At 42.4% G+C, this 26,914-nt stretch overlaps 1 long non-coding RNA gene across 1 annotated transcript in view; it reads right to left on the bottom strand.

Moving 5' to 3' along the window:
• Positions 1-14,282: 14,282 nt before the first annotated feature.
• The window catches only part of LOC126385832 (uncharacterized), a 13,798-nt gene continuing 1,166 nt past the window's right edge, over positions 14,283-26,914 (bottom strand). Inside the window, exon 3 of the long non-coding RNA XR_007569450.1 lies at positions 14,283-14,477. This is a non-coding gene — a long non-coding RNA (uncharacterized LOC126385832). The remainder of the gene's footprint in view (positions 14,478-26,914) is intronic.

The raw sequence follows: 26,914 nt of genomic DNA, 5'->3' as shown, positions 1-26,914 counted from the left end.
GGAAGGAGGGAAAAGAGGACGAAGAGGAACACGATGGGGATTGGGTGACTCACATGAGGCAGGTGGACGGTCCATGCTGCGTGACCGGGGGGGGCAGGAGCGGCGGCAACTCGGCGGCCCCGGCCCCGGCCCCGGCCCCGGCCGGAGCAGCGCCATCCCGTCTGTGGGAGAGGAGTCCCCCGGAGCGTCTCCGTACAGCCTCCTTTAGGAGCCTCCGATGCGCCGCGGAAGCCGATGTCCGGGATGGGAGTCGATGGTCGGGTCCTGCAGCCGCGGCACTCCGGTCCACAGGTGCCAGCGAGGAAGACACGGATCCATCCGTGCAGGGCGCTACAGGTGTACCACCGGCCGGCGGAGAGGGAGCCACAGCACGAGGCCGACTCCTCCAAGCGGGGAGCGGCTGGAACAGCACCGGTCGGCGGGGAAGGAGCCGCAGCGGCAGCGTCTGCAGTGCCAGCGTCTGGATCTCTGTCCGATGCCAGGGCGCTGTAGCGGTTTGACAGGCTGAGGCGCGGAGGTGAAGCAGCACAGCCAGGGCCTCTTTTACGCCGACCACCTCCACCCAAGACCACCGGCGACTCGGTGTTGAGCCGGAGGACGGTGGAGGCCAAGCGCTGGGATCCCAGTGCACCGTGTCCTGGAGGGCCGCCGTGAGTGAGGCGATCTGGAGCGACTGTTCATGAGCCGAATGTCCTCTTTCAGGTCAGAAATCTTTTTGTCTGCTTTTACAAGCTGGGGGTCCACATCGGCGTGCATAGATGTAGCCATATATAGGCTATGCTGGCGGAAGTTTTCCCACCTATTGGCAAAACGTAACCATGTGAGTTTGTGTTGAAGGAAAAAAGACGTCAATTCGAGGTGTTGTACCAATGTAATACATTTATTTTGAAAGAGACATGCAAACTGTAAATTTCCTGCAAAAACGGAAGTGTATTTTGAAACCAGACAACACATGTAACAAGCTGAACTTGACACAGTGTCCCAGAACGTCAACAACCAACACACCCAGGGTACCTTGGACGTCACATCTTGACTTTAAAAGTCCTTGACCATCGATATGTGACAAGGTGAGTGAGAATGTGTTGTCTCTAGAGCTCTCTAATGAATGGATTAGTCCCACATTTTGGAAATATGTATTTGCTTTCTTTCCCAGAGTTGGATTCAGAACATCTAAACCACTTCTAACGTCTGTACGGTAAATATGAAGCTACACCCAACAGTTAGTGAAGCTTAGCATGTGAAATCGAGGGGTAAAGAAAGAAATAAGCATACCTCCCAAAGTGTGGGACTATTCCTGAAAGCACAATGTCATTAGCAGAGGAACATTAGCAGATCTTTGAAGTTGCAATCTTGGCTACTTGATGAAGTTCAAAAGGTACTATCTTTAAAGGTTTTTCTCCACTAACTTTTGAGGAAAATATTTGGCTCTGTAGCTACTGAATGCTCTACTGTGTTCACCAGCTGTGTGGTGCTGGGCAGCTGGCATACAGTGGGATTTTAGGGCTTTGTTTTCTCTACAAAACAGCTGCCTGCTATGACTGCAAGAGCAGTAAGCTGAATCAGAACAGTTAAATTGTGGGCTGTCGTCATTTTATCTGTTGTTGTGATCTTGATCTCACGGCAGGAGCTCCTCACGCTGCAGGCTGATTAACTGTATGTGTCGAGCTCTCATGTGCCTGGCTGTGCCCCAATTGAAAGCCTTGTCTAATTTTCACCTGACTCACCTGGCAGATCAAATTCTCCTATCCTGAATGAGAGCACGGGACTCTGTGTGCCCGCCTGCACGTAGGCTCCCCTGCTATGTTATTCTAGCGAGTCGGTGTCTATCACCAGCCTTTGTGCCACTCTCTGCTCCCAGGACAAGCTTGCAGTGTTGTGTGAGCTCACGGTTTTCTCTCAGTCACTTTCAATGAATCCTCTGTACGTATCCGCTGTGAGCTACACCCGTACTTTACCTTCAAAAATTAATAAGCGGTAAGCAGCTTCCTCTTTTCTTCAAACTGAGTCAAATTCTTGGAATCCTATATGCAGATTTTGATTTGGGGTGTATGCTCACGAGTTTTTTCTTCCTTAAATATGAGTGACACAAGTGACCCTCCTATTGAGCGAACTGGTGACACATCAGTGAATAAGTGCAAGGGAAATTAATTTAATTTTCTCGTAGTTGTATTTTTAAAATTGTAAGTCTTAATAATAAATATGACATAGTAAATTTTCACTGTATAACACAAGAGAGAGGCTCAGATTACCTTTGTTTACATGACACACCTTAAAGTGTCAAACACAAAAGCAAAACACTCACCTAGTAATCCCCGGAGGACATACTGCTCTCACATCATGCTCTGTTGGTATGTAGGCAGGGCATTGATGTGGATGGTAGAGGCATGTAAACAACCCAGGGCGATGGGTGGGATGAGATGGCTGGGAGTGGAGTAATGGCTGGAGAGGGTGAGGCCAGGCGTGGAGGAAATAATGTGGTTAGCTGGAAGGACTGACCAGTGAAGATGATACTGAAACAGAGGAGAACAGGATTAGGGCAAAAACACACAAGGAGAATCTGCACAAATACTAGAATATGATGAGCAAACTTGAGTGAGCTACTACCACTAGATGACTGAATGTTCTGCCAATGAGTGGATGAATGACCCGGGTAGATATACTGAAGCTTGATGAGCTTGGTGGGAGGTAGGTGTGGGTTAGTAATCAGCAGTAATCAGGAGCCAGGGGAGAGCAGAGGAGGGCTGTTCCCACAGACACAGAGAGACAGACAGCAACACACAAGGGAGCACAAGGACCATCCCCAGGGTCATGGCTGTGACCTTGACAGCAGTTTGAGATTCTTATTCCCATTCTTGCAAAGGGTTGTATCTGTACAGTAAATATGAAGCTACAGCCAGCAGTCAGATAGCTTAGCTTAGCATAAAGAGTGGAAAGAGGGAAACAATTAGCCTAGCTCCGTCTGAAGGTCTTTTGTGAACTGAATGTTGTTGTTGTTGTTGTTGTTGTTGTTATTTATTGCTGTTTCTTGTATTTTTTGTACTTTTTTGCATGCCTAGTTNGTTGTTGTTGTTGTTATTTATTGCTGTTTCTTGTATTTTTTGTACTTTTTTTTGCATGCCTAGTTTTTTAAGTTTTTAAATTTTGAAATCTTTAATCTGACTCTTTCCCCTCGACTGCTGTGACACTGGAATTTCTCAATTGTGGGATCAGTAAAGGTGTATCTTATCTTATCTCTCCTATCTTGTTTAATTCCAACTCCCACTGTACAAGTAAATCACCTGCAACGTGAAGCCAAAGCTCACAATTTGCGTACACACACTGTAGGTCCAAAAGTGAACCCCTGACTTAAGTGCTCACACTGTACGTTTAAAATAGACAACAAAACAGCCAGTCCTTCCCTGCAGACTGTTCAGGCTCTTGACAGTTAGATTAAGATTTATTTGAGGGCTCGGGGGCTGCGGGCAGGTCGACATTTGCTTGCTTGCAGAAGTATGGTTCACAATAATGTAGAAACAGACATCTGTAAAAAAAAAGTCCATTTCTGCAAAACTAACACATTCTCACGCCGACCTCCTCACATTTCCACATCGAGATATGACATGAAAGGTACCCTGGGTGTGTTTGTTGTTGACGTTCTGGGACACTGTGTCAAATTCTGCCTGTTACATGCATTGTCTGATTTTAAAATATACTTTCATTTCCACAAGATATGTACAGTTTGCATATAGTATCTTTCAAAATAAACGCAGTACGTTGGTACAAAACTGGGGATTGATGTTTTTCCCTTCGTTTTGCCAACACATGCACATGGTTGGGTTTAGGCAACAAAAATCTAATCTAATCTAAGCAATCTAATGGGAAGCGAATACCAGCCTTCCGGGTGAGGGTCAGTGGTTGTTGGACCCGACCGCCACCCCTCCCACCTGCCCTACTCAGACTGCCACCACCTTAACTTTATTTGTTGTCCTGCCACTTTTACCCCTGACACCGCGGGGCGCTGTTAAACAACAACTGTGACTGGCCGGATGTCATGCCGATGTGAAAAGTCACCTTCTTTGTCAGTGTCTGACACTGGTAGTCACTGAGCAAGTGCCGGTTTTCGAAGACTTTGGAGTGAGACCGAGTTAGCAAAACTGGGTCGGTCCAAGGTTTGATCCAAGTTTTGATTCCACAAGTTAGCAGCACCAACAAACTAGCTGGGCATCAGCTACACTGTACGATAAAAAAGCGCTAATCTTGGGGAATCGACTCGTGGCTCTGCTTCTACTGTGCAGGAGCCTGACGATGGCCAACCAAAATTTCTGACATCATAAATTCACTTCTGACGGCTGATTGGGAGCAGCAGATGGGGCCATGATCAGTCCTCACTCCCCTATGTACACTGCACGAAAGACGACACCCAACGAAGCTGAAGTTCGTCCTGACCCTAAAATTAGTCGCGCAGCTTAAAAGTCGGGTCAGGAACTGGCTCAAATCGTACAGTGTGTGCAGGGCCTAAAGCTCACAGATTAGCATTTATATGTTGTTTATTTAATCTGTAAGAAAAAATGAATTGTTTCCAGTCTTTGTGCTAAAATAAGCTAATCCGATGTCTGGCTGAAGCGTCATATTTACTGCCCAGACAAGAGACTTCGATCGATCCTCTTGTCCAACTCTAGGCAAGAAAAGCGAAATACAGATTTTTCCCGAAATGTCAAACTATTCCTTAAAAGTTACAGTGACTAACGCAACTCTGTAATAGGCAGAGTGATTAACAAACTATTATCAACTCCAAGTGAACACATCATTGCCTCTCACTGTTGTTATTTCCGACATCTACATCAAAACAGAACACTGCGTCACATTATTCCTGGTTCTTGCTTTTCTACTTTTTATCTTTGCATAATAATGGCCCAATTGTAAAACTGACCTTATTTGACCACGCCATTCAAACCTTGAAGATTCGTTGTACAAAGATAAGGAATTCAGTCTATGAGCGGAAATGCGACAGCAGGATGCGAGTAACGGCATCCACCTGTCTGGCACACTTTGCATCTTTGTACGAGCTCTTCCGAAATCCAAACATGCAGACGCAATACAGACACTCCCAAGAGCCTGGGTTTGGGTCTATCAAAAAAACAGGTTTGTTTCCTGTTCTGCGCAGCCTGGGTTGTTGTCCTGCAAAATACAAATGCATCAAAGGCCTCCTTTCATCGTGGGGTCATAACAGTTCATCAGTTGTGCCTGAGAGATTAGAAACCAAGACGTCAGATTTGCCCTTTAGTAGCCTGAGATACTTAATACTTATACTTACACACTGTAACATAAAGTAGGCTACTTACGCTGTGTGGTTGGAAACATATTAATATTTTAATTAAATGATGAGGAGTGGGACTGGTTAGGGTTAGCATAAGAATGTCAGGACAAGCCAATCAGAGGAAGATTTAGGCAGAGTAAGGCAGGCCACTCCTTGCTCTGCTAGGATTTGCAAATTCACTTCTGGGTCAGCAACATCCAGTGAGTTCTTAGAGCTTTTTCACTACAACCAGCATTGGGCTCCAACCACAATGTTTTCTCAAAAGCCCCAAATCTATTGCTGCCTTCAAATTAATCTCATGAGCTTGTGGTTACGACATGGGAGGTTGTGTACACAATATGCTTGACGTTCACCAAAGCTAACACCCCAGCAAGCAGGTAACCTAATGCAGAAAATACAAATAAAAAAAAAAACTCTATACAACTAAAATTACAACATAGTAACTGATCACTGACCTCTACCATTTCAAGACATTCTCACTCCATCTCGTCACATATCAACTTTGGTCATGGACTTTCCATGCCCAGATTCAATGTGAAAGGTACCCTGGGTGCATTGGTTGTTGACATTCTGGGATGCACTTTCAAGTTGTGCTGGTTACATGCATTGTCTTCTTTCAAAATACTGTTTTTACAGGAAATTTACGGTTTACATACTGTTTCTTTTGAAATAAAGGCACTACCTTGGTACAACACCGCAAATTGACGTTTTTTTTTTTTTCTCCAACAACTAACGCATGTGGTTGGGTTTAGCCAACGAAAACACGTGGTAAGGTTTAGGTAACAAAAGGGTTTAGGAAAAATTACCAGGGTTTGGCTTTATAATCTGACAGGACGCGAACACCGCTCTCCAACTTTCATTCATGTCCTGCCGCATTTCCCGCTGACTCTTCTGGCGTATCATGCCAGCATTAAAGGACAGTTTTTTTCATCAGTGTCTGACGCCGCAAGTCACTGCCCAAGCGCCAAATTTCGCCAACTTCGTAGTGAGACCAGATTGGCCATTTCTTAAAATTTCAGCAAACATTTTGCAAATTGGGAACACTGTGCTTTTGGAAGACTTCCACTTATGAAGCTGTGAATATCACAAGAGGGCGGCATTCATATGGACTCTTTGTGAACACAGTAAACACAATCTCATTTGAAGGCAGCATGTGCTACTCCTCAAAGAATTCTAATATAATTGAGTAAGTGTCGGCCTAAGATCCAATTCAAAGTATTATAGAGTACATTCAATTGGCATTGTTGGGGATCTTTGATTTGCACTCAGAGCAGCCCAGGTTATTATGGCATGCATTCAAATGCAGCAGATTTGTCTGTGAACTCTACATCAGCCGCAAGTTTAACAAAACATAGGTTTCAAGATCAGTAATTCTGTTAATGCCAAATTCCTACCCTACCTATGTCCTGTGATAAAAAACAGTAACTCCAGACAGTTTTTCCCCTTTATCAGGTGGCAAGAGTGGAACTTCCTCAACATCAGTCATCCTCAACATCTGCTGTGTTATGGTTTCAGAATGATGAAGTAAAATAATCTGTAGGTTCAACAGGATGTTTTTTTCACCTTGGCAACTATCTTATTTCTCCCAAACGATGTCAAGATTTATGGACATTCTGTTTTCTCAACTGGCTTATAAAATAGCACATATGCTGCCGTAGATGGAAAAAATTCTCAGACCTCCCTAGGGTGGGCTTATGCCCAAATATTTATAACCTTTGGCTCCGCCTCTGCTGCTACATCTGAGAAAAGACACTGATGAGAGTGATGAGAGTGAACAAAAACAGTAAGCGGTCCATAAAGCTGAAACAATAAGCTGAAAGATGTTGAATTGGTCTGTAGAGCTCAGGGAAACTGCAGAGTTGGGTGATAAATCTCTGGGTTCATCACTAAGAGCAACCCCGGCCCGTTCACATGCAAGTAGTCATCCATTGTTATGATAGAAAGACTGATTACAGAAGCTTTAAATCATGCATTAACAATAAATCATCTGGGAGTTATTATGACTTGAGTCTCTGTCACAGATTCGGGGCTTTATTTAGACTGTAATGTATACGGAAGCTTGTAACATTGACCCTCGTGTGGACCTTGTTTTCTGTCACTGGAGAAGAGTTGTGGACTTGGCCTCTTGATTGAATCTTTTCCCTTGGCTCCTCACTAACATGTCTGGTGGGCCAAGGCCATAGGCTGACCTGTCATTTATCCTTTTTAGGCGTAAGCAATGTAACTGGCCGACAGGATCTCATGCCATGGCTGTAGTGAGAGATGTCCGTGCGCTGAATGGGGTTGTACAGGGTAACCGTTACTCCCAGGGGCACGTCTTACATAACCATGGATACAGCTAATCCAAAGAAATGTACTGTGGGACAAAGGGAATAAACCAAAGAGGGACACAGTCCTTTGGACGTCTGTTTTAGCCACACTAGCGTCACTGCTATCGGGATGGCAATGTCGGTCAGTTGGTCTACTGTGAAACTGGAGCTGCTGCGCAACAATGCCAACACGCCTAAAATTGGGACATCAGGCTGATTAATCTCTTTTGTGTCATTCCTTTTCAGCAGGTATCGATAACCTGGACTGTATGTGCACACACACTCACTCGCTCCTATTGAAACATTCAATATCTGTCAGTGTTAAGAAGATAAACCTATCCACAGTGTTGTGTCATACCTGTTAGGTCGCACAAAAGGCTTTATCTACAGTCAACAGGAATATAAACTGGAGTGTCTGCAGACTTACTTTTACACACTGCATTCCACTGTAGCCTGCACGACAGTGTTTATACTGAAACAGGACTGAGAGTCTGCAACAACAGCAGCAGATCTGTGAGCTAAATGCTAACATCAGCATGCTAAAATGCACACAGTTACAAGACTAATGTGCTAATTTTTATTAGGTAATAGAGTGCTGCAGGGAAGACATTTATGTGTAGGCCACCACAGAAGTTAACGTCGCCCTGGTTCCCTTAACAAAAAGCCTGTGGGATAGAAAATGTATTTCTGTTGCAATCAAACATTTCTGAGTCTTACATGTTTTATCCAGCAAGATAATCTTCACAAATGAACACCACTTTTATGATTTTTAAGTCGTAAATGCAATCGCCAGAAGTAAAAAGCAAATGGTTGCATCATTTAACGTCATCACGACAACAAGCCGTGGTCAGCATGATGACGTTCTTTGGTCTCATTTAGCCACTTTTTGGCAACTGCCTTTTTGAAGGCACATAAAAACTTCAAAATTCATAAATGGGGTATTCACTGGAGTATTTTATGTCCTAGAACAAATTGTCAAAGTATCTTGAGCTTGTGTCAACCACAGAGCTTATTTCAGGCCTCTTACCAAAAACCCATTCAAAGAACACATTAACTTCAAGGCAGAGTCCTGCACTGGGTCGGGTACCCGCAAAAACAGCTGATTTGCGGGTGTTTTTTAAAAAAACATTTTTTCCCGGGTTCGGGTGGAAAAAATAACATGCGGATCGGATCGCGGGTTTTAGATAAACACATCAGTCATTAGTTCGGTAAACTACAGATAACTATCTTGGTCATTATTTACTCTCTGAGGATCGCCTCCGCTATTTCGCAACGGTCACTGGTTCAGCTGTTTACACGCGTTTCACCATCTAATAACACAATTTGTGATTGGACGACAGAATCAATATGGCTGCCACCGTCTAACAAGCGCCGCTTCCAAAACAGTAAATAATTATTTAGGTATTTGAGAAATAAGTGGATAAAACGTACAACTATCACTTTATAATGTTTCTCAAGTGTTTCCCTGATGATTACTTCTCTCCTCCATGGATTCTAAAAACACGTGACGGCTCGTAACTGCTGAACGTCGCTCTGGACAGAAAGTAAGTCTATTATTACACATGTAAAGTTCCTTTACATAGATTAAAAGTTTAAAAGCATTAAACTTAACAAATGAGTGCTTTTACACTCGTATGGGAGAAGAACACAGAGGGTTGATGATGGAGCTGAAGTCAGGTTTTTATTGTGAGAGCTGCTTCATTCAGGTCGTTGTTTACTCACTGCTGTTCAATATTCAGCCAATATGACCCAAAATGATTACTTTAAATCCGGGTTACAGGTCGGGCTGTGGGTTGTGTTTCAACGGGTCGGACCGCATTGCGGTACTGATTGGCCTGATGCGCGGGTTTGCGGTTCGGGTGCGGGTTTGTACGTCCCCGGGTCGGGTTGGGGCGGATCTTGAAAACTGGACCCGTGCAGGACTCTGCTTCAAGGCAAGGGAACCGGAAGTGCTGAAATACTAACTCATTTCCAGGTTTCATTCCTGCACTAATCTATAATTAGCATGTTAGCTTGTGAACATTTGCTACTTGGAAATGTCATGAGTTTGGCAGGTATGTGGTCATAAATCAAAGTATTGCAGAAATTGACTTGTGGGGGCAGTTTACTCTTTTATTACCTCACCTTTGAAATGACGTTTTCATGGGGCCGAGGGGTTAAAGTAGGTAGACTGTATACAAATGATGAATGTACCATAAAACTTCAAACAGTAGCCCGGGCTATTATTTGCTTTTATCACTGAAATCAACAGGCCTATATTTGGGACAGGCATCTACATGGGACAGGCCTTGAATTCCTTTCACACAAAAATGTCACTCAGCAAAGATGAATCCTTAATGAATCATTACGGCACTTTATTACGACACCTGGCATACCGACACCTAAACTGTTGTCCTGTTTAAAACAATACTCACAACTTGGATTCATTTTAATGAAAAACCCATCTGATTCTTTTGATCTGAGGACCCTTACACACCAAAGAAATATGAATAATTTACAGGGTAAATGAGAAATGGACACATAATTTGAGGTAGCCAACAACATGGTTTCATTCTTCTGAAGAACTTCTATAAAAAAATAAAAAAAAAATTTAAAAAAAAGAACTGCTTGGCAATCAAGTTGGGCATTTTAATATGAGGGTCTAAAGGGGATTTACTCCTCTTAAGAGCCAGCCTCAAGTGGCATTTCTGTGTTGGCTTCATTTGTAAGGTTGATTAAAGCACCAACCAGGAGCTGCAACACCCCTTGTTCAAGTCTAGCCGAGGACCTCAGTTCATTCCCTATCTCTCTCTACTTATTCCCTTTAATCCCTCGTCTTTACATTATCTAATGATAGCATAAATATCCTAAACATTGTTTTTTAAGAAATGAAAAGAGGGCAGAAAGAGACTGGGAATGACAGTAAAGTCCGTGGCGAACTGGGGATTGTTCATGGTGGCGCCAGAGTAAAAGTCCATGGATTACCAAAGCCAGTAGACTTCATCCTTTGGGGACAAAATGTCTGGACAAAATTACAATCTGTCCAGTGGCTGCTGAGATATGTCTGGACCAACAGACATTGCCATCCCTGGAGCCATGCCACCAGCTTGGCTAATAAAGGTAATAATGAAGTAGCAGCAAGGGGTAACATGAAAGAAAAACCCTGAGCCCTGAAAATGAAGGTTTTCTGCAAGGAATGTTTCCCAGGTGTTTTAAAATCCAGGTGGAGGCCACCTCCTGTTTGAGGTGCAGCTGTTATATAACAGCATGTTGAGAGTCGTTTTTCAGAAAGCTTTGACTCTCACTGACAAAACAAGAAAGCAATATGCAGTGTCATCATGAACAAACACAAATGAAAAGCCTGAGTTACATCCTGTAACATTTTTAAATGCCTCATAACATGATGTGATGCAATGCTGTGTAAGCTGAGGTGTGTGTAATTACATTTGACAGGCGGTTGCGCTGATGGTCACTGATAACCTTTTACCCGCTGACCTCTGCCCTTGGCCTCAGCTGACATGCTTTCACAGCTTTTACAATAGAAAGGAGTTCTCCAAAAAACCTCTCTTTGATTTAATCCCCTACTCTTCTCAGAAACGCCTCACAATTGAACCTCTGTTGTGACCTGCTAAAGCTGTGGTGTGCAAATCTGAATCCCTCTCAACTGCTTATGACTGTGGCCCTCTTCCAGGAAGCCTTGCTCAGCTTCCTCGCAGCTAATGAGGGTTAACACATATTTGACTTTTCTAAGGCCCGGTCCTCACGCATACAGAAATTATTTGAAACTGATATTTTTCCCCTCTGTTTTAAAAATAGTTCTGTCCACATAACCTTTGTTTTACAATATGTCTCCCTTAGAAGGCTTTTATTTTGAAACAGAAACAGGAATAGTTGAGTTGGATATAAATATTTATATTTTTTATGTCTGCCCATCCATTTTCATCCGCTTATCCAGGGCCGGGTCGTGGGAGCAGCAGGCCGAGCAAAGCACCCCAGACGCCCCCTCCCCAGCAACACTTTCCAGCTCCTCCTGGGGGACCCCAAGGTGTTACCAGGCCAGGCGATATATGTTATCCCTCCAGCTTGTTCTGGGCCGTGCCTGGAACACCTCTAATGGGAAGCACCCAAGAGGATCGTGATCAGATGGCTGAACTGCCTCAACTGACCCCTTTCAACACAAAGAAGCAGCTCTTTATGTCTGTGACTGATATAAATAATAAAACTGCAGTGAAAGGTGGTACAATTTCAATCTGATTATCAAAAGATCATTTTCACTTACTATTTTTGCCAAAAATCACACGCGCCACATGGAAAAAATAGGCCAAACTCCTATTCCGATGTTCAACATTTGAGCAGCAGCCGCACTGCACCTGAATAGCGCTGCTCACACGGGCAGTGTGGCTGTCTTGAGCAGTCTACCTTGCCACAAAGATAGAGACGTGTACAGGCTAACATTACCTTTTTCAAAATGTCTACTGGAGATCTCATCACTGCTGATTTCCGTACAAGCTTTGGACATGCAAAAGTTTTCCTTCCACTCCTCATTGACAATGATCCCACTCTGGAATTGTCCCACCATCTACTGGTTCGACCAGGCCTGATCCAAAATGTTATTGGCGGACGTTAAACTGTGGATGCTGAGATGGAGTAAAAACATTGAATGCAGCAGATGTCTCTGTACGTGAAGTGTTGAGTTTAAGTGTACATTAGTCATGAGACCAAGCAGTGCTAACAAAATGTCACCATTGTTGTTGTTGTTACAACGTTTGTCCATTACACAAAGCAACAATAGGCATGCGCGATTAGAGAAGATTACATCATCGTTTCTATTTTACCATGCACACAGATACCGGTAACCAGTTACTAAAAAAAATCTTCATTTTACTGACCTAATACTCAGTTTGTGCTTGTATGAGAGCCCAAAATGAAAAGGTAAACATCCATTTACAAAAATATCTGTATAAATATAGACAGGGCCTAAATTGAAAACTCTTTCAGCACAAAGCACCCACAGGTTTATTTTGCTGGTGGAGAGAAGGAGGTCTGCTTTACTTGTTTGTTTTCATGCTGGTATTATTGGACTTGCAGGATTATCTCTAAATATGTTACATAACAGAGGAGGAATTCAGACCCTCAAGAATTTCAAACTCATGTTCACACAACTTGTGTGAGTCACAACATACAAAGTTTCATTGTCAGTAGTTAGTAGATGATATAAATTGTTGGAAACATTGCAAGAGATTATTTTCACACATTACAGTCCCTCTCCAGACACGTTTTAAAGTATTTATACAAATATTGATGTTTTGTTCAACATGGTTTTCCCACATAATAGTTTTAAAAACAACTATAAAGGGGCTGGAGGCAGATCTACTCTGTCTCCGTCACTTAGAAATTCTAGGTATGGCCTCCACTGCTGCTTTTCTCCTGTGTTGCTCGCCCTAGGTTGACCACTGGAAGAGCAGTGCACATGAAGCTGCTAGTGTTAGCATTTGAGGAAACACAGAAAGATTCAGCCATACATGTTTGAGCTTTAGTCAGACCCTCAGATGTGAAGTGTGTTGTGCACCAAAATCAGCAACTAGCAGAGTATCTGCACAGCAGCTAAGTGTAGTTAGCATAGTATTTGTTTATGTTGTTTGTTAGCTTGTTAGCTCGTAGCCTATGTAGCAGTCTCTGAGTTTGTTAAACATACAATAGTACGTGATGGTGGTGTTATTGGTAGATAAAGGAGGGAAGCTTCAGGGTCCGGTTTACATCCAAAAACTGCACACTATGCCATGTTTGCTATCAAAACTTTCCTTATGCTAATGCTAACTCCGCTCTCTGTACTGACAAGTCCGCTCTGCGCTCAAGGTTTCAGGTTTGTTTGCTGGTGTTGTGTCAAAGTCTGTCCTTTGTAGATATGTTTTCCATGTATTAGACAACAGTTTGCTTTTGTATTAGTGGAGTACTAGATTTTAGTGCAGTGCACAGACCTTAAATGGAGGAATGTAAAAACATTTCTCTAGTGACAATCTGCACAGATACAAATCACTGTATTAAAGGTCAGACATTTTAGGGGAGGAGGACTGTTATGGTTTCCACTCCCCTTTCTCACTGTCTTCATTAACGGATTAGCACATCTGTATTTGGAATTTTGATCTCCTGTGGAAAGGAAACACACACATCACCTTCAAGGAAATGATTTGAATTTTATGACTTGTGCCAAAGACCACGATTTATGGCATAAGAAGGATAAAGCTGTACTTGGCAGAGTCACTGCTCTCTGCTTCTGTTAAAAACAAATGGAAATTCTTTGCTCTGTGGTTAGTGCATCTTCAGGTTATTGTCTGGTGGTTTGAACAGAGTCATCTTCAATATAAGGAGCAGTTAAATTAGTATTTTACTTTATTTATGTCCACATTTAATTTTCCTTTTTTCAGGGGAAAATTTTGAGTGTCAGTAAGGTTATTGACTGGCTACGTCCGGTACAGTCGATACAAGGAAGGCCCCACTGAATGGCATCAAATTCAATCGCCATCTTCCCAGAATGTAAGTTTCTCTATTTGATATCAATTTAGGAGGCAGCACTATCCCAGGGACAAGAATTTCTTCACTTTTCAATGACAGTTTTTAATAACATATTTATCTAGAGTGAACTTTGACACACAAAAGAAACACTGTTGACTAACAGCACACTGTCCTCACAGCGCTGACCTGTCAGGGACTGGAGAGACCCAGACAATCCGAGATGAAGGAAGCCATCAGACGGTTTCTCGCCATCCAATTTCCTGCGACCCCAAACAAACAACACAGACAGAGATTCCTCCTTCATGTTCACTCTGCCTTAAAATAAAACCACAACCAGCTGTAGCCACTGCAGCCAGTGTCCGTCATGCTTTCAGAACCACCTGTTTCATGAGAGACAGAAACACAAAGAATCAGAAAACTCCAATTTTACCACATTTTTTAAATAAATAATAATAATATTTTATTCTCAGTACTCGATTTCAATAAAGCATTCCCGTATTTGACCTGAGAGGTTAAAGAACCTGCATATCAGTTGCTGTAATTCAGCTTAGGTGAAAGAGGACTGATGAGCATATTCACGTGGGAACACACAGGCATTGTTTCTGCATTTGTTTACTCCAAGTCTGCTAAGCTCTTATTTCATGAACACAAAGAAAGTCTTTGTCCCCGTACATTCGTTAAGGTTTTTGAATAACTGAGTATGAGATCTCTCTACACTGCCTGACTGTGGTTAATGGTCCGTATTGGATACAATGAAAGAAGAAATCTACACTAACATCTCGACTGTAAAGGGACCAGGAAGTACATTGGTAAAGACTTATGTAAAGCCAGAGTCATTGTTCTAACTACACAAAGTAGTTGTGCAAATAAGACATAATCTGTATCTGCATTTACAACACAGGAAAGTGTATTTTTTCCCTGTTGGGATGCTGAGGCATTTCAGTTATTGTTCAGGTCAGTTATCGGCTGAGTTTGTCCAGCACAGATAACTCAAATTCAACTCCCAGCTCTAAAGGAGGGCTCACCATAAGGGCATCGAACTCCATCACCATTTTCCAAAAATGGGAGTTCTTCTATTTAACACCAGTTTCCAAAGTTTCTAAAGAAAGTACTACCTCGAGGCAACCTCAGTCTTCATATTCTTGTTCTTTATTCCATCAGTAACGATAAGTCCTCAGACAGCTGTTGCCAATACTGTGATGTCATCAGGAAATAGCTCGCTGCGAGACATTTTTGTAGCATTTTACAGGAAAATAAAGTACTACTGCATTATTTTTTATAATTGCAGTATGATTACGAACCATTGGGCACCAAAAAAAGATTGTCAATCATATAAAATCATTTAAGGAAACACCTTGAAAACATTATAAAAGCAAATAACAAATAATGAGAATGTGGTGTAAAAAGAGTTTACTGTGATCCCATTATGTTCTCCATCTAATACCTCCCTGTTGTTGTCATCTGCAGCATCTGTTTTCAAGAAAATATTCAGGCCATTCAGGAAAGATAAAAATATATATATATATTTCTGTGTGTTGAAACTTATATAACTCAATGCCAGAGGCACATACAGTGATTCTGACTGCTGGGGAAAAACTGTCAGTGTTACCTTTCAAATGAAACCATGTATGTACATGCATGTATGTGCAGTCGTTAGCATTGTCGTCTCACAGCAAGAGGGTTCCTGGTTTGAATGGGGGAGCCCTTCTGTGCGGAGTCTGCATGTTCTCCCTGTGTCAGTGAAGGTTTTCTTAGGGTACTCCGGCTTCCTCCCACAGTCCAAAGACATGCAGGTTAACTGGTGACTCTAAATTGTCCGTAGGTGTGAATGTGAGTGTGAATGGTTGTCTGTCTCTATGTGTCAGCCCTGTGATAGTCTGGTGACCTGTCCAGGGTGTACCCTGCCTCTTGCCCAATATCAGCTGGGATAGGCTCCAGCCCCCCCGCGACCCCAACAGGATAAGCGGTTACGCACAATGACTGAATGAATGTACATGTGGTAAAGAACGAACAACAACAGCTTTCAGTTTACTTTGGGTATGCCTTGGATAAATGTTCTAGGTAAATTTTGGTGAATTTTACAGATGTAGTATTACTAAGAGGAAATCACATCATTTAAGAGTTCAAATTAAAAAAAAAATTCAAATGCTGGTGAGTTTTTATTTTTTTTATTTTTTATTTTTTTCAAAACCTTTGTCTGTAACTCTGTTATGCAAAAAGCATGGAAAAACAATTTTTTGATGACATTTTCAAAATGTATTATATAAACATGATTTTTACTTTTTTATTTAGTTGCATGCTTAGTTTGGTGTTATCTTTGACTGCAGATAAGATTTCTGCCACATCACTTTGAATCCTCCCAGCCCATTACAGCCTGATATCTAGATACAGGTAAAACTAAAAAATAAAATACATTTCTGCTAAATATGTTTTATTTCTGGTCTAACATATTCTGCATGAAATATAAAATTCTACATTTGGTTATTATCAAAACTCAAACAAATCCAAGGTCTACTCTGAACTGTTTCCATCAGATGACAGGATTATTTTAAAGTTTAGGATTAGAGGTCTAAAAAAATAGTGAGTGATTCACTTTAGACAAAAAAAACTACATTCTACATTTCAATGGGTAAAGTTGTTCCCCATAATCATGTAAAGTATTGTAAATAAGGTTTCTTGATCATGTAAAGTACTTCTACTACCTTACTATGCCTCACATTATTATTATTTGAGTTTAGTTCCAAAAGGCTTCACAACCATTTCTGTGAGTAAAATGTTTCTGTTTTCCAGCAGCAAAGTAAAAGCTTTGTAACTTTAAGGCACTTTTTTGGCGCCTTCGGCCAACAATGTTCCCGCACAGGTAAACATTTTTGTTTATTTAGCACGTCTTGTGACTTTAAGCAATCATGTGAAGAAGAAGAAAAGCAGATCTGAGAATTCTGTGGAGCTGCTTTGTTCATCCTTCGAGAAGCACTTCATAATGAGCATCATCACATGACAGTGAATACGTAAATGTGAGGATCAGATCATTTGCATAGAAGCACAAATGTCTTGTGCAACAGGTTTTATGAGATGCACATTAAATGACACATGAGGTGTGGTGAAATTAACATGCATGCATCGGCTCAGGACAAATGACAAACAGCAACATTCACCACGGCAACAGACAACAGAGAGCTGTACATGTGTGCGGTGGCCTTTTAGAGAGTTGGCATGTTGACCACGGTCACTAAGGCTTTCTCAATCTCGTTCATTTCACTTCACCCACTGCCTGAGAGGTTGTGAAACTACAAGATAAAGCACAGTTGCTAACAATAGCTTATGTGTGGCAGAAAGTAAAAAAAACACAACACATCATTGTGTGGCCTCTAACTAGGCCACCGGACTGTTTCAATCATATCAGTTTCATATATTGCATCATATCGGATTTCTTCTCACTGGTGCTTCATCTTTTAATGCCTTCATCTTCTCAGTCATGCTAAAGATGGAAATGTTAAATAGGGAAGTGCTTCAGTTTTGAGTAGAGATTTCTTAAGTATTGACAGATTGCATATTTTCTGGCTCTTTTAAATGTCAGCTGGATGCAAAACTATGAATCACTTAAGGAACACAAAAGAGCCCAGTCAGTAAAAAGCAACATTAGGACATTTTATACAACTTTATTTTTCACAGAGGAGGCCTTGTTCTGGATGAAACAGCAACAGCACATGTTCAGAAACAAAACCAGCTCCAGTGGTGTAAGGTAGTTACCACGGGCTCCAGTGCACGCTATTGTAACGGGCCCTGGTGCACACTGGTTACTAGTTATAAGGCGTACACACACACTCACCACTGCCAACTGTTTATACTGTTTATGCTACTTTTTCCTCCTGTTCATTTCTCTCTTGTCCATTCTTACTGATGCTTTTTTATTTAAAAGACATGACTGCTCCCTGAACTTAAGATGTGTCAGTCATGACAGATTTCGCGCCAAAACTAGCTGCTGTATCATGTCATCCTGTCACATGATCATATAGAGACTTGACATTAGACAACATTAACGCACGTTACCCAATAATCAACCTGTGTATGAAATTATTCATTTAATTGAATAGTTTTATGTATATATAATTTGTTGATCGCTTTTTTTGTTTGTTTTTTGCTACCAACTATTGTAACCAAAAAAGAAAAGAAAAGAAAAGAAAAGAAAAGGGAAAAGAAAATCACGGCAGACATGGGTTTGCATTTTTAGCCTCTAGTAAATGGTTCATCTATCCATCCATTTTCATCTGCTAATCCTGGGCCAAGTTGTGGGAGCAGCAGGCCAAGCAAAGCACCCCAGATGTCCCTCTCCCCAGCAACACTTTCCAGCTCCTCCTGGGGGACCCCAAGGCGTTCCCAGGCCAGATGAGATATGTAATCCCTCCAGTGTGTTCTGGGTCTGCCCCGGGGCCTCCTACCAGTTGAATGTGCCCGAAACACCTCCAAAAGGAGGCGCCCAGGAGGCATCCTGATCAGATGCCTGAACAACCTCAACTGACCCCTTTCAATGCGAAGGAGCAGCGGCTCTACTCCGAGCTCCCTCCGGATGTCCAAGCTCCTCACCCTATCTCTAAGGCAGAGCCCAGACACCATACAGAGAAAACTAATTTTGGCCGCTTCTATCCACGATCTCAGTTTTTCGGTCACTACCCAGAGCTCATGACCATAGGTGAGGGTTCCGGCTCAGCTCCCTCCTCACCATGACGGCCTGGCGCAGCACCCGCATCACTGCAGAATGGTACCATTTTTAATTTAATGTGACTTCCTCTTTAAATACAGGTGTCGTTCCAAGGTGGCACTTACAAGGGCCCCACCCTCACCGCACAGGCCCCAGTGCAACTACACTGCCTGCACTGTCTATATTTACGCCCCTGACAGGGTGGCAGCCACAAGCAGCACAATTGCGCCCGGTGGAATTGTCTCCTACAGCTTCTTTACAGTCAAGATGGTGTCGAAGATATCTCGTATCGTGCTTAACTCTAGAAGATCATGACATATTGGATGTGAAATTAACATGCAGATTCTCCAGTTCAAAATGAGACTCAACTTTTCTATGAATGTTGGGCTTTGAGCCAAACTGAATGCCAAAATGTGTCCTACATCAGATGGTAAGACTTCTTCCCCATCGGCCAGTTAAAAGGAATGAGGAGTCAGCAGTCAATAAAACAGTTTCTTTTTTTAACAATTATGAATCACTGCAACCACATGAGGTCATATAATAATTATTAGCATGTAATAATTTCTCATTTTGGATAATAAGACGGTTCTTCATCTTGTACTCATGAGCAGATGTGAATGTGAGCACTCATTGCTTCGCTGTGCCAGCATAGTACCAACCCCACCACGTGAGAGAGAACAAAGTACAACCCAAAAACCAACCAGAATGAACCGGCTGGTTCAGAAGCAGCCAGAGGGACTTAACACCCATTCTTGCTCTCTCCATCTCGCCTCATCTATCTTTCCAAGCTCACCTAGGTCCAACAAGGTCTTGATTCACTGTAACTGGTCCTGTCACTCTGCCCAGTGCCCCCACAGAAACTCAGTTGACCAAGCAGCAGGCAAGAGGCCAAACAAGGCTGTAACTCTCGGCTAAATCGCTGACACACTCCTTTCCTTTCTTTGCTGGGCCCACAAAGGCTTCACCCCTAGTGCCACGGGGGCCCCTAAGTCCGTCCCGATTAAGACGCCCGTGAGGTGCGTGGAGGGGAGAGGGAGCTGGGGAGAGCTAAATGTGTCTAATCCCACAGTAATTAAACAACCAAAAACAAAGACAGGCAGTATGAAATATTGGACTTTAATGTAAATGTTTGCTGGTAAACTTTCCCATGACCCTCTCACCATTGTTTGACTTTGTCTGTAACTTACATCACCAAAAGTTATTGGTGAATGTATTTGGTTTCTGCACATCCATTTGGTGAGTTGACAGCAGCTCCGGTGGAGTTAAAGGGTAACTTTGGTATTTTTCAACATGGACCCCATTTTCCCATGTTCTTGTGTCTAAATGACAAATGGAAACAACGATTTATGAAATTGGTCCAATAATGAGAGATTGTGCTGCAGCTGAAACAGGCTGCCATGTAACGGTAATGGGCAACTGTGCACCATCAGTTTACATCCACTAAAAATGCTCATGCCGGCTCAGTTTAATATTTTAAGTGTCTGACGACACTGTGGTAAGGAGCCCTACAGAGATAGACCTTTACGTTACAGAGTAAGATCCTTTTTGTTTAACATGAAACAGCTCTGAAAGCACAGTCACAAAACCCAGTAAAACTCCATTTAGATATACAATACTTTTCTTATTGTAAAACACACTTCATTCAAAGTTGACAGAAACAAAATAAAACTCAGAAAAACGTCCAATTCTGGTTTGATTGAAATAAATCCTTAATCAACCCATTGAGATATGCTGGCTCTCTGCACGCAAATTACTGTTTGTTTAAATTGAGTCTGGTGGGTTTGACGATGGTTTGATGATTTTCAGGCTGTTCCTTGTTAAACAAAAAAGATCTTATACCCAGACCAGTGATTCACAACGAGATTAAACGATTTAGAATAAGATTAGATTTAGAACGTTGCCGAAAAGTTGCAGCGGTGTGAATTCACCGCCTGAGCTCAATTCAAGTCTGCTGATGGTGTCACCTTCAGCTCCGCTATCAAATCACCAGCAGCTGGTTTTAGGACATAAAGCACATCACCTGTTTCAACAGCCAATCAGCTTGTAGTGAGGTCTGCTGGCCGAGTCAAAATAACCACAGACGGTGTGTTCGCTTGCTGAGGCAGGCGCTCTGTTCCTGCCAGGCCCTCTGTTTTCGTCCTCACATGTCCTGGTGTCAGACAGTGGGTCGCTGCTGCTCGATGTATTTGCTGATGCCCCCCCCTCCAAACACACACACACACACACACACACACACACACACACACACACACTCTCATTGACTAAGTGGCACTGCTAACTTATATTATTGTGGTGTATGGATTATAAATCCAGTCCATCTGATGCTCGTTGTGTTTTTCGCCGGTTCATCTCTGCTACAAATGCAGCTGTAGCCACTATCTCTATCCTCATTCATATTTTAAGAAGCTACAAATTATATTCAGCCACAAAATAAACCTGAAAAGCTGGAAATCACAACAGAGGTACAGAGAGTTGTTGCATAGAGATGTTACACCGTCTCATCTTGTTCAAGGCTGTAGCCATGGAGTCAACATTGGGGGGGACCAGGGGCGTCGCTAGGAGTTGAAAACATCGGGGGCTTTAGCCCTGAAGTGGGAACAGTTTTTCACCCGGGGGTCCGGGTGTTTCTCCCCTGGGAAAATTTGGAATAATTTCCTGTTAAACACGTGATTTTAACGTATTTTGACAAAGAATTTTTTTTTTTTAAGATATTTTTTTTGGCCATTTTGCCTTTATTGGACAGGACAGGTAAGCGTGAAGGGGGAGAGATAGAGGGGGGATGACATGCAGCAAAGGGCCACAGGCTGGATTCGAGCCCGGGCCGCTGCGGCAACAGCCTTGTACATGGGGCGCCTGCTCTACCACTAAGCCACTGGCACCCCACAAAGAATTTTGACAAAGAATGAGCACTCGTCTTCTATTATTAGGTTGCCCAAATTGTTGGAAACCCGAAAGTCCCCCAACTGGGGGACTTTGAGAACGACTTTGCAAACACAGTGTGAAACAATGCACTGATCACAAAGAATATAGTGATGTTGCACATAAAATTAAACAGCAAAACCTGGGCTACAAGGCTGTCGTAGAACAGCAATGAAAAAAAACGTTTTTTGTTGTTGTTGTTGTTTTTCAGTTTCAGTTATATATTGGGGGGGGGCATTTTGGGCATATCTGAACATTGGGGAGGACTTGATCTAGTTGCATTGTTGTGAACTGGCAGGTTTTTAGAACGTTGCAGAACGGTGCGTTGCAAGTAGTTGCCTCTTTCAACTCCTCTCGTCGCAAATCTTGGACTTTACTCTTAGGCCTGTCTCAGTAGGGATTCTTCCCATATTGTCAGACACTTATAACAATAATCTGAGTCTGTCAGTGGAAAACAAAACAAGCACTTTTAGAGGACGTGCATTAACGGTGCACAATTGCCCCGAGTGGTTTTCGCTGCTTCAGCATTTTCTCTAATTGCTAGACCAACTTTAAAAACTGTTGTTCCCATTAGTCACTGAGGCACAAGAACATGGGAAAACGGGGTTTAGGTTGAAAAATTACCAAAGTCACCCTTTAAATGATTAATCCCCAGAAAAGAAAGGCGTTCTGTAGAGTACCCACTGGTGTCAGTTTAATGCATGTGGTCGGGTCATCATTACTGCACACACTCTTTGTGCTCAGGTTCAATGAGGAAGGGAATATCTGAATACTGATGAAAGTTAAGTTGCCTTTTTCATACAGGAATACAGTTGTCAAACCAATTATTACAGCTGCAGAATAAGCTTTAATTCTTCTGCAGTAGTAAGGAGGGGCAAAGGTCAGAAGCAGAATGCCTGGAAAACACAAGGCCAACTCAGATACAAGGAAAAGAGGAAAGGATGTGTGTTTATTATCTGGTTTATGTGCGGTAAATAGTAATAATCATATGATATTAGATCAATGTCATGATTATTTTTTCCAACCCAGCACATTAGCAGAAGCAGTGGCTTATCAAGGAGTTAAAACTGTTCTGCTTCATAAAAAAATGAAGTGGGCGCACGTTATAATCTCTAACAGGGTACCCACCTCCCTCTCTCCTCATCATTATGTCCAATTAGAGAAACATCACTCCCGCTGCCTCCACGACCGTGCAAAATAGAAAAACAGATTGTCACATGGCATTAGCTTGCTGCTGCAGTGTTTGCTGAAGTTCACTGGAGCATCTCTGAGGTCTGCGAGCTCGAGCCAAATGAGGTAAGAGGGGACTGAAGCCAGGGAGAGGACATACAAGCAAGTCTGCTGTCTTCTTGTGAAACCTACTTTTGCTCTGTAAAAAAAAAAATACTGTACAATAATTTTTATGTCTACTGTCTGTTCCTCTGTCTCAAGACCAAGAGGTGTGAGATCACTGCTTCTAATTCAATTTTACCCTGAATGTCAGAGCCAGTCTGTGGGTGAAAAAGGGTGCAAACATGTTTGGTTTGGTGATACATCCAGCCTGTATGAATTCCAGCATCTTGTCGAGCATAAACACTTCTTATAGGCCAAATGAAAGGGGGACTTTTAATTATTATGAAATGGTTACATGCTGGACACCAGTATCTGTCTTTTATGTTTATCTACAGGCATAAATAAAATCTCTAACCAATAAAATGTGTCTGTTTAAAGTGGGACAATGATTTTATTTATAGCAAAATGCATTATTTAATTCCCACACTGTTTCCTTCTTAGTCTCAAGGCTCTAAGGAGATTAAAATTATGATCTGTTGTAAACTTCCTGGCTTGCTGCACAGTATTTCCCATATTTGAGCCTGTGCACAGTTTTCCTGTACAAAGTGGGATTTTTATTTGTGCTTTTATTCTGTTTACCTCCAAATAAAGTGGTTTCTGGCTAAACAACCTGCCTAACCGTGTGACTGCTAATTTCTTGCCCTGTCTGAATTATTTGCAGGGATGTCACCATGTTTCTAGATCTCAGCAATCTTACATAACTGATGCTGCAAAAATAAGACCTAACTTGTAATCAATCAATCAATCATTTATTTGCCATATGGAATTATACAAGGTACAACTCTAGTGAAATGTGATCCCATCAGCTCCCTTATCCTGTCATTTAGTTCAGTGGTTCCCAACTGGTGGGTCGCGGGTCAGTTCTGAATGAACAAGTGACTCTGAAAGGTGTCAAGTTTATAAAAAACACACTTTATTTTGAAGTACACTGAATTTCTGGCACATAGCTTTTATTTTGAAGTCCCATTTCCTATTGTAGAGGAACTGACCAATGGAAAGCTACTTCACAGAGACAGCAAACTAGCTTAACGACACGTTCAAACACAAGTATGACACTAAATGTCTTCTACTGTGTGGACCTTGAACTAATGACAGAGGAGAAATCCGGACCCCGTGGCTGGACCAGTTGGGAACCACTGATTTAGTGCTTTTTTATTCCGGATGGTTCTGGTATTCCATGGTTTCTGTGGAATGATTTAACTGTCCACACATCCGGACCCTCAACAAGATGGCTGCATGGTCGCTCCTTCCAAACACGGGCCGCGCTGCTCTGTAGCCACCTCGGACAAGACACTGTCACACCAGTCCTTATTCACCTAGTTCATTTCCGTCTCTTACCAGAATCCTCTGCTCTGTCAGATCAGCGAAAAAGAGTCACTTGGTTGAATGGTGCTGCCCAAGACTTATGCTGTGTCTCAAATCGCGTACTTCTGTACTTACACTTAATAGTGTCTCAAATCGCGTACTTCTGTACTTACACTTAATATTTTGAGTGCATAAGTGCGTTCACACTATGGACACTTCTCACCCTCAATGGTCGCCATCTTGGCTACATAGCGGAAGGGGAGGGACCCTTTTCAAACTGGAAATGGCGGCCAAGGACTGTGCCACCGTGAACATCGCTGCATTGTACAAATATGTGTTTTTTGCACTAAGCACCACTGTACTGTTGTAGGGTATAAGCTAGCAGTATGTTTATTGGGTTAATTTAGCAGTCTGTAATGATTTGGTACCGCAAACAATAACGCGAATGCTAATGCTAGTTTGCTAACTAGCTAATCTGCGGTCGTCATTTCCGGTGAGTGCACAACGGCCGTGTTTGGTTTGAACACTACTCTGTCGAAATTTGCGCACTACGCCAATGAGTACATAGTGCACATAGTATACTACATAGAAGTGTACTAACGGAAGTATGTGATTAGAGACACAGCATTAGCCAAGTTTCGGTGAATCAAAGGATATTACAGTTCCTGATATCCCGTTGGTAACTGATGTGGCACAAAGGTCGCCCAGTTTATTTCCAACGTCTGGACAATGGCTAGCAGGATGCTACTTCAGCTGGTGCCCATCTTTTCCTTCATGTTTACTGAGGTTGACATTTGAAAAGCACAACCTGGCTAGCCAGCAGAAGTCAACCTCTTCACCACCACTGTCCAAAGCCAACCACAAAAAGCACCAAGAGCCTAAATTTAGCACAAATTTGGCACAGCTGACAGAGAGGCAACTGGAATTATCCATGCTTCATCATCAAATATACAAATCAATACCAAATGTCATAGTAACCCTGCAGCAACCCAGCAACCAGAGTAAATGCTGGGGATGTTTGTACAAACCACAGATATGTTACATTTGTATGTTTCATGTGTTGAAACTATACATTTCTTTACGCTTCAATTTTATGTTGTGACAACACTGTGTTTAACACGTTCAGCTGTAGGCATAAAAAACACTTGGTTAGCGTGAGGAAGATGTCATGTTTGAGCTTAAAATACTCAGATTTGTTGTCATAAACATGGCTGGAAATGTCCTGAACTGACATTAAAAAAACACTCACTTCTGTTGGGGTTGATCAGTGATCTGCTGCTGTCTGTTGGCTGCAGACCCTACACTTAGTCTCGCCTAAGTGTCCAACATCCCCTCCTCTTCTTAATGAGCAACTAAGCTCAAACACATGTAATTAAACTACGTCATACATATGAAATGCACAACTGCAGAAACATACAATGCCAACATTTTATTCCAGTGACTGGGCTGCTAGTGGTTGTGAAGAATCTTGCTCTGGATGGAGTGCTGCAGATGGACAAACCATCGCTCAGCACCATCATTCTGCCTCATTTTTAAGCTGTTTTATAAGTGATGCAAAGACATGTAGTCTTCATTGTAAAGGACCATGTGATTTATTGAGTCATTGGGGAAGCCAGAAAGAGCAGTATATCAACGTGATCTCACTGAGGGGAAACCTGAGGCTGGCTTTAGTTTCAGGATGACACTGCATTATTAAACACATTACATGAGAGGAAGAACTGTTGCAGCAGCCTGTACAGTCAGGACTGCACCGGTTCAGCTCAGAGGCGTGTCACTATGACTACACACAAACGGACTCTCCTTCTCTCTCCCCCTTTTTTATTTAACGTCACACTTCTGCCTGCTCATCTCCATCTTAGCGGTTTTTCACTTTATCTGTGTGTGGCTTTTTATTCTGTACTCTCTTCTCTGTGGCTGCACACATTCACTCTGGGACACTCAGGCTTGACCACTGTGGTAGAGTTAGCAAGTTTTAGTCATTAAAAAAAGTGGGGGAAGGCACCTGGCAGCATTTTATGTGAAGATATACATTTGTACACTCTGTATTAATTATATTTTATTAGTGTTTTAGAACAACAGTTAACGACAGTCCTTATCTGCCACCAACATTTGTTTCTTTCTCCAAGGGTGCAGGTTTTGTTTCAACAGGTGGACACATGGAACGGGGTTTGGAGGTCGTCTGGCAAAAAAATCTGAGCACAAAACTCTTAATTTTGTGCATTCTGGGACATTATATGCACCGATTTGTGCATTTTGTGGATCAATTTATGGTGTGAATTTTGTCGAAACACAAGCTGCTACTTAATGATTTCATTGGGGGCTGACAAATGCACATGTTCTTAAAGGGAAATTTCGGTTTATTTCAACCTGTCTCCTATCGTCCTAAAGTTGTTTCAAGTGACTAGTGACATAAAAATAATAGTTAGCATGTTAGCCGTTAGCCTAGATACAGCCGGGGCACATAGTAGCGTCAGACCTGTTAAAACTGAGTGAACGGGCATACTTCAAATGCAAAGTTAGTCCACTAAACAAGCTTTTTTTCCACAAAGACCCGCCTCATAT

This window comes from Epinephelus moara, chromosome 24, assembly GCF_006386435.1.
Source record: "Epinephelus moara isolate mb chromosome 24, YSFRI_EMoa_1.0, whole genome shotgun sequence".
NCBI lineage: Eukaryota > Metazoa > Chordata > Actinopteri > Perciformes > Serranidae > Epinephelus > Epinephelus moara.
The sequence above is the reverse complement of the archived record's forward strand: the minus strand, read 5'-3'. Positions and strand labels throughout refer to the sequence as shown.